Source organism: Aplysia californica, unplaced genomic scaffold (assembly GCF_000002075.1).
Source record: "Aplysia californica isolate F4 #8 unplaced genomic scaffold, AplCal3.0 scaffold00542, whole genome shotgun sequence".
In the NCBI taxonomy this organism is placed as follows: Eukaryota; Metazoa; Mollusca; class Gastropoda; order Aplysiida; family Aplysiidae; genus Aplysia; species Aplysia californica.
This window is the reverse complement of record NW_004797812.1, coordinates 348,430-358,031: the sequence shown is the minus strand read 5'-3', so window position 1 is coordinate 358,031 and position 9,602 is coordinate 348,430. Positions and strand designations below refer to the sequence as shown.

The following is a 9,602-nucleotide window of genomic DNA, read 5'->3' as shown; positions in this document are numbered from 1 at the left end:
GCTTACAATCACATGCATAATGTAAATGAGCAGCAATATAAACAATAATAATCGTAAGCTAGATACACACTCAATGTTATTTTGGTGCATGCTCTATCCTTCTTGTTCCACTTTTCTCTGATTATCTTCTATCATACCCCTTCCGAAACAGTCTGTCAATTGTCAATTTGAGGGATTTACGCTGATGTTCCAAATAAGCACCTTCCCTTATTCTTTTTTGGAAATTCCGATTATTACTTTTTCGCTTGAGAAAGTCGGAGCAAAAAGATATATGCAGTAAGTAGTCTATAACCAGGCCCTCTCTTGGATTTCTATAAAAACTTGCAAATAAAAATTTTTTAATTATATCTCTGTTAGTAATTGATTTATATTATAACATCCCTGGCAATAAGCATGTGTAAATATAAGTACATGAAGTACATGTACTCTTTCGCAACCCTCCAAAATGTATGTGAACTTCATTCATTTTTAATCGGCAAATGCTCCCCCCCCCCTTTTTTTTTATATGGTCGCTTTTAAGGACAAGCGGGCCAACCCAGATTTCGGGGGTTTCCAGAAATCTTGACCTACACCAAAAGTGGGCATTGCCCTACCTATAGGAGAAATTTGGTTTCATTGGTGTGTGAATTTGTTTGGTTACAGAGAAACCTCTCCTTGTCTTTCAGAGAAACTGCACAAATGGCAAAAACTGTGACTTCGATTATCTCAAAACGGCATTTTTCGGGATACCCCCTTGCGCTTAAAAGCGATCATAATACATATCCATAATATGTGACTTTTTTTTAAATTGAAGAAATCCTTGTCCCCGAGCTTTTATCAACGTAGAAACTTTGAATAGACACTTAATGCAGACTTGTTCCGAATTGTTTTGTATTTGTATACCATTTTACTAACTTCTTGAGAAATTGAAACTCGTCATACCTCATACATTAGGAGCTAAGAGAGCTTTTGTAGGTAAAATAAGCAGAAAAACGTGTATCCCTAAGATTTTTTAATAACTTAAAATCGATAGGAATGGCATTTAACTATGTTGCTATTACTTCTATCTTATTTTGATAATTAGATTTTACACTCAATTTATAAGAAACATCGATTTCAACTTAATTGCTCTGTGCAGCTGACCGCAGGGGGCATGGAAATGTATGTCCCCAGTACATCATTTTCTTCTTTGTTATCGACAGCGCTTTGTCTCGCTGAAGTCAGAATAGGACTCTCCTGGATTTTTTTGCTTTCAATTAAGGGGGGGGGGGGCTACACCCCCAAAGTCAATATTCGGCTCAAAATCATGGAATTTGAGTTGTAGGCATTTTTAGCTTCTTCAGCCTCTCTTACAACTATTTCATCGCATAAGAACCCCTAAAAACAGTATTTTTTCCCATACCGGGCATGTTTGTAACCGCCATTTCCTCATAAAGTCAAAACGCGACTTTTCTCTATACTTTTTTGAATAACTCCACCATTTTTCATCCAATCTTCATGAAATTTTCACAAAATGAAGAGAAGAGATAATACTAAAAATTTGTCTGTTGAATTTTTGATATATGGAATAGATTTTTGTTGGTGGTGTCTGGAGTTTGGATTTCACGGATTTTTTGCAAACTTGAATGCTACCTCAGGAAAAAATTCATTAAAAATTTTCTTATTCGTTTAGGAAAAAAACAACTGATAAATTTTTAGATCTAATGTTTGTGAACACGCATGCAAAAAAACAGTTAATTTCCATGAGCGATAAGTGCGGTATTCATTACGTAAGACATGTCCAAAAAATCCAATATGGCGGCGTATCCATGGAAACGAAACTTTTTCTCCAAATTTGACTGCGGATTTTAAGACTCCTTACTATGGTTGTTATATGAGTGAAATTTGGTAAAATTCGGTCCAGTAATAAGCGAGATAGCCTCCAGGTGTAGCCTCCCCCCCCCCTAAAGTTATCTCCCTTCGTCGTACCCATTCAAAACAGATTTGGGCGGGAACCACGCAGGAGTATTCTCTCAGGGAGTCAAAACAACCAACCAGAGACAACTGAAGCTTAATTCCTTTCCGAAACTGTTACTTTTTCATGTTGTCATCAAATACTTATAGTCTTTATTTTATGTTATTTTCGATAGTTTAGATCCCCAAAAGTAAATGTTATGTTCGGCATGAGACAAGCTATTGTGGTTTAGACTCCACTATTCTTAAAACACACTAGATCTATTTCCCCTTACGTTACTTTCAAATCCGTTACCGGAAGTGGAAATGTGTGTGGTAACGGAATAGACCATCGGTAATAGAAAGGAAAAAAATAATTAAATTTCAAGGCAGGTAGGGGCAAACAAAGGCTCAAGGGTCAGATATGGCCCGCGGGCAGTTTTAGAGGGGACTGCAAATCTACCCAGTAATTAATACTAAGTGAAGCTCACGGTGAGTTGATAATACAGGTCAAAATGAAAAGGTATTCTTGATTTTGTCTTCGGAGGTAAAAATAGAAGGTTCTGTTAAACAAGGGAAGTAACTTTTATTTTTCATTGAAAAGTAATTGACCAATTGTGCTATGTTTGCATTACGTCCAGGGGCGAAGGCTGACTTGTTTGACAGGGTAATCAAAGTGAAATGGAACCAGATAGGGCCTGGAGATATCACACTCACACAAGTCACAAGAATCTTACTGGCACTGGAGGCGGCAACTCTGAGTTGTGAATGAAAACAAATCCTGAATTCATGTTGTATGCTTGTTCAACCGCTAAAATAATCGGGAAAGTATTTCATTAAATATTTATTCTAACTAACCTTAAATTTAACTTTTTGAACACACGAACACCAAGGAAAGAAGCAGAGATGTCAGCACTACAATGGCATGTTATACCAGACAGCCGAAACACTTTGGTAGAGCATGCCAATTATTAATTTTTTATTTCACATTTGGCTGTTTTTTTGTCTAGCTTTTCGCTGCCAGGAGCCGGTGTCATAATCGAGGTCACGATCTGATTATAGGACGTTAAAAATTCGAGGAAAAAAAACAAGCACTAGCAGTGTAGTAGCAGTAGTCAAAGGATTATTAGGAGTTAGTTCCCCTCACATCTGTGAGGTAGACTCGACCAGTGTAATAGTTCGCTTACTTAATCAGCGCGTCTGGGTGCTTATAACTGTGGCTCGAAAGGGGTGAACAGGGTATATGCAACAATGAAACAGTTCTGACTGCTATGCACATGTTCCCTTTAACTCTATTGGTTGACTCTTCCAGCCTCACTTTAAGCTTACTTAATCAAAGCTTGTGACTGCTTATGGAGTGGCCCGATAGGGGCGAACAGGCTATTTTTGTGGCAATGAAACGGTTTTGAAGGTTAGGCATAGTCTATTGTTCATTGGTGATTATGAACGTCTTTTTACATTTAATTTATGAGGTTTACGTCTATGGGTGAATTTGACTGCGACAATGTTTCAAAATTAGGAAGGGAAGCAGTGATTATTTGATTATATAGACACTTCGCCTCTGATTACGTCTATTATCACATTTTTCTATGACATATTGGTTTTAAGTTCAGATTTCTTTCATTTCTACTGTCGAATGTTAATGTATGTAGTTTATACAAATAATTTTAATCTAAAATTCGAAACACAATGCAAAGAAGCTAAACAATATTTTTCAATTGTATCATAAAATGACTACGAAACTTCAAAGGGAGGTAATCATTAAATGATCATTTATTCAAGCTAATTAAAGTGTTTTCCAATGTTTGGTTGTGTCATTTTGAAAATTTATTTATTGAATCAGGTGTCCACTGTCCACTCTCAGTGATTTTTTTTTTTTTATTTTGGTGCGTCTGGACAGAAAAAAACAATTTCCAAACGCCAGTTGGGTTAATTAAGTTGAAAGTGGGCTTTTTAGCTGGACCAGACATAAAAATGGTCACATGTGATGACATTACTTGAACAGATGATAATTTCAATTGAGAAATATAAATATCTTACTTAAAGAGCTGAACGTAACCGCATAAAATTGTATTTTCTTCTCATACGAACGCGATGCGATGTTAGGGGTTTATATTTTAATGAATTAAAGAGAAAAAAAATAATTATGAGATTCATCGTATTAAAAACCCTGACCTGATAGAGAATTTCTGACACCAGATTCGAATTCTACGACGCAAATTCAATATGAAAGTCAAAATGCACATGCATAAGCCGAAAATTTGTTTGAATGTTGTTGACCAGTGTAAAGCTGGCATTCCATATGCCCGTAAAACCGATGCGAACTTCGGACGAAATTCGGGTGCGATGAAAAAAGAGCCCTCCTTCAAGGAGCTTAGAACTTACTTTTAATCTCCTTGCCCTCCTTCCATATACCCGAAATTCATCTGACTGAAATCACGGCACCAGTTTAGTCAGAGCAAGCACTCTACGTTGAAAACGAGAGATTTTGCTGTTAGAACTCCTGTTCCTACGAAAGCAGGCTTTAAATTGCTTCGTCCAGACTTGATGATGGTGTTTCCTTCATAAGCTTTGCTTTCTTGGGTCGTTTTCTTTTCGAAGCTTCGGTCCTATCACCGACAGCGCTGGCTGATGTGGCTGCGGCACAGACAGCGTTATAATTAATGTATATTAGAAGTTATATTCAAGTGCATTTAAGGAGGGGGGGGGGTAAGTGAAATACTATATTTTGTTATTACATGATTTAAACGATAAATGATAGCATAGATATATCTAGATTACATAGACTCCCGAAAGTTTCCCACAAACTTAAAAAATGGTTGCCATGGAAATGGCAGCCACCTTGAAAATAAACACCTCTTTTCAGTCTTGGTTTTAACACTTCTCTCTCGAACAAAGGAAATCAACATTTCGACGTTTTCCCCACTTACCTAGTGCTTCTATCATGTTCTATGCTGCTTCGTTCCTTTGAAGTAGATTTGGCGGGAAATAAGCCCCGCCTACTTCACGAAGAATTCGGGTGCCGAAGAAAAAAGTTTCGCTCCCTCGTGCGAAACAAAATCTTGGCATGCGAATTTCGGACTCGGCCATGCAAAATTCCGGTATATGAATTTACACAATGGCAAAAAGGTTGATGCGAAAAAAATAGTTCGCACCCGAAATTCGCATCGGTTTTTCGGGCATATGAAAAACGAAACTGGCAGTCTTGAAAACCCACACCTTTACACAAAAAGAGTCACTATTAGTTCCAGTCAGTCGTGGAGACATGAAAGTGATTTATTATTCGTGTTGAATAAATATCACAGATTCTCTCGGGGAAGAAAAGTGCAGTTGTAAATAAAGATGTAGAGAAACAAAAAAGACACAAGACTGACCCCTTGCACAATCTAGACATTTTTCAGAAAGATAAAATCTATGTCATTTTGCAAGTTGAAATCAATCTGGGTTGCACGTCCAAAAGATTCAAAAAGGCTGACATACAAGTGTAAAACTTTTAAATTTTAGTAAGAGTTTTACGGCACTTGCAACACAATATAGTCATACAAGTGCCGAAGATTAGAGGTGTTACAAGAGAGTAACAAACACAAAATAGAATGAGGGAAGATAAGGACGATAGACGTTTGATAGGAACGAAGGAGCAAACCACGCCAGAGCACCCATCAATAAAAGCTTCCTTGATTAGGCTATGTATGAAGTTAAAGCTTTTTGTACAGCTTCTCTCTCGTGCGTCATTCCATGTGCTCAGCTTGCAACAGATCCTGTATGTTTATGGAATGTGAAATGTGTAGACTAAAAAACTGTGCTGTAGCTAGATGGAAGAACTATTAGTGATAAATAAACATGGCTTGCTGTGGACGTTGTGAAAGAATGAGAAAATTCAAAAGTGGTGAATTGAAATCTGTCAAGACAGGAGTAAAAACAGTTTCAAAGCATGGATCATAATATATGGACTGTTAAATTCATAAGTGAGTTCATAGAACCAGTTTTAAACGCTATAAGTGTCTTGATTAGGCTCTGTTCTGATCCAGCATCTGATAAAGCTAGATTGAAATTTTTTTTGACTATCTGTATGATTATTAGGGTTTGTCATATATTTTCTTTCTGGTACCGTATTTTCCGATCCTTTACCTTAACTTCTTTTCCGTGACCAATTTTTCTCTCCGTTACCGACACTTTCAAGGGTTATAAAATGGAAACCATGAATACAATGCCATTACTTGTGGATTCCAGCACAAGCCCATACTGACCACTGTCTGTATATATCGTTTCATGCATGTGTCTGGTTTTATATTGTTTCTAAATTATTGAAAACAGCTGTAATTAAATTATGACAGTTTTCGCTTCTCGATCCTACTATAGTGGAATATGGAAACGTTAATATTAACAAAATATTTTTAATAACATACCGCCCCAGTGATTGACCTGATTAAAAATATAAACTCCAAAAATTGCATGCTTTGTCCAAAGTTTCCAATCAACGGCGTATATTAAGTTGGTAACGGAGAGGAACGTCTTTAAGGGCTGGTGGGGCACCTAAAAATCGTGTTTGGGGGTCAAATTTTGTAAATTGGGTTTATTACATATTATAGTACCTGGACACTTCCTGAACAATATCCAGAAACGTATGTAAGCCTTGCTACACCCTAAAGCTGTGTTTTTTTGTCAGGTTTTTCGGCGAAAGCACATGTTGTCTAGCCTTTTCTTACCTGCATCGGCTGTTTTCGTACAATTCTATTTTTTCACATATTATCCCATTTTTCTGCTCTGTTTCTTATTCAATTTTAATGTAACTTTCACAGGATACCAACAACACCTAGTTCTAAATTTTGGCTTGTTGAATTTTTGATTAATGTAGTAGTTTTTGATTTATGGGCTTAGAAAGCATGAATTTTTCTTTTTTTTTTCTTTTTTGTGCAACATCTCAATTGTAAATGTCATAAAAATAAAAACTAAAGCATATATCAAAAATTCAACAAGCCAAATTTAAGAGCTACTTATGTACTGTTGGCATGCCAAATTAGAAGTGAATCGGTTAATAAATAAGGAAATAAAATGGGATAGAAAAAGGTATACAAAATCCAATATGGCCGCCGTTTCCATAGCAACCGACTTACAATATACTTTTTGAACTATTGATTTAAAATCTCCAATAACACACGATGTCCCACAGCAAATATCGGCACTCTAGGCCTTGTAATAGCCAAAATGGACCTCAGGTGCCCCACCAGTCCTTAACACAGTACATAGATAAAGACCTATATTTTCGTTTGGTTAAGAATTAAGCTTCAATTTTATACTCCAGAGTGGCGAAGACATGCCCAATTCATCACACGAAAATTTAGAAATAACATGACTAGCTCATTGTCTTTTTAAAATGCTGTTTCAAAATTTTACAATTTTTTGAAAAGTCTCCTATTCATATACATATACATATACATAATATACATAATATACATAATCTAACATATATATCTATATATCTATTTCTCTTTCTCTTTATATATATATATATATATATATATATATATATATAGAGAGAGAGAGAGAGAGAGAGAGAGAGAGAGAGAGAGAGAGAGAGAGAGAGAGATAGATAGATATATATATTATATTATATTATATTATATTATATTATATTATATTATAGTACATAAACATATTGATATGTATAAACATATGCACTTACATACATTATGTACACAAATGATATACATAAATGTACGTAATGAACAATGTGACAATGTATTATTTACAGTGGAAACCTGATATAACAGGGATGGTGGGAGTAGAGAAAATGTCCTGTTATATCCGATTCCTGTTAAATCAGAAATGCAAGGAAAGTAAGCATTTGTGGACTAATCCAGCTGCACATATTATTCATGGGTAGTTTCCCTTGCCACAAGTACTCACAAACTGGGGTTTTGGCACCAACTTTCTCCTTGCCTCTTTAAACCACATCAGAAGAGATGCATCTTCATCGAGTAGTCTCATCACTCATCTTCTTTCGATCCAGAGCAAACTTTCCATTGGAGTATGCAGCCACTATCGTCTCTCTATCCTTTATAATGATGCGAATCGATCCTAGTGGAATGTCGAACTGACGACAAATCTCTGCCAGTGGAGCTTGCTTTTTGTCAACAACCTGGATTATTTCGAATTTTTGGTCAATTGAAAGGCATTTTATCTTGCGCTTGACATCATTGGTGACACATTACGCGTGCGTGTCGCTAGGTTTCGGGCTAGATCGAGGTCTACAGCACACCGCTGCCCTCTCTCGCTTCACACGCTGTGTGTGCTTGCAGTGGCATGGCTTGTGTGGGCTTGCTTCATCACTGCATTACTCTCTCTCTCTCTCTCTCTCTCTCTCTCTCTCTCTCTCTCTCTCTCTCTCAATCTCTCACTCTCTCAATCTCTCTGGCTTTTAATTTCCTCATCTATCTAAAATAAAAACCCACTAACTAATTAACAATCCAAAGGCATAATTGAACTAATAGTAAAGTATGACAAGATTTGCATTTTTTCCTGAATAAGGAGTGGAAGAGCCTTGAAAATCGGGAGCCCATTAATCAAGGCCCAAAAATGCCTGGATGGAGATTTGCAACAGAGATATCGCCGTTGTAGTTCAGCATGAAATCAGCTGAGCTGAGGCGTTGGTGGCCCAGAGGCAAGGCTACCGGGCACGAAATAGTGAGATTGCGGGTTCGGTGGTTCGAGCCTCAGCTCGGTCTGGCGTTGTGTCCTTGGGAAAGGCAATTTTCACGTATTTCCCACTTGGCTCGGTCCTTTCGGAGATGGACGTTAAACACGGAGGTCACGCCTCTTATATAACCCAACAGTGTTGATAGGTGTTAAACATATACCATTTTTCAACATAGCTGTCCGAGAGCCCGGCTATTTTGGGGCTGACACATGAAAAAACAGAAACAACAGAAACATAGAGAAAAAAAAGCTAAAGGATTTACTAGTGGTGCCTTCATCTCTACCCCCATCTCGCCATAATAATTAATAGCCATTTTGCGCTCGTCGGAAAATGCAAGACAGACAGACAAACAGACAGTCAAGAAGACAGACAGACAAACAGACAGTCAACAAGACAGGCAGACAGACAGACAAACAGACAAACAGAAGGACGGACGGACAGATAGACAGAGAGACGAAAAAAACCCCGGACAGACAGAAAACCTAAAATTTACCCCCAAAAAAGTTATCGGACAAGGACAACAATATTATAGCACCTACCAGTGGCGCTCTCGAAACCCCTGTAGACTATAGAGAAAATTGGCAAAGTTCGGCAATTTCAATGTGAATTATGAAAACTGACGCCACACTTGTGGGGAGCCATAGAGACGGACCTGAGAACCAAAGAGCACTCAAGACAGATGACACGACAGCACTAGTTTCACCTGTAAGGTAAGATAGAAACATCTATCGTCTTTATCTCCCCTCCGTCTATTTTGCGTGGTTACTCTCACTCTCTTGTAACATCTCTAATCTTCGGCACCAATATGAAGAACCACTAATTTACATGGACGTCAAATTATTGAGTTCCTCGCAGCTGGAGATTTCCTTTATTAGAATAGATGGATATCCTTGGGCCAAAATTTTCTCCTGGTGCACGAGCGTTAGCGAAGTTTTTCACTTGGGGATATTACACATGACTTTAGGAGGCAGCTATTGTTTTCTTTGGGGGGGGG

General features: G+C 37.5%; 1 protein-coding gene across 1 annotated transcript in view; it reads left to right on the top strand.

Moving 5' to 3' along the window:
- The window catches only part of LOC118478399, a gene marked incomplete in the record, with an annotated part of 20,108 nt that overhangs the window by 5,208 nt on the left and 5,298 nt on the right, over nt 1-9,602 (top strand).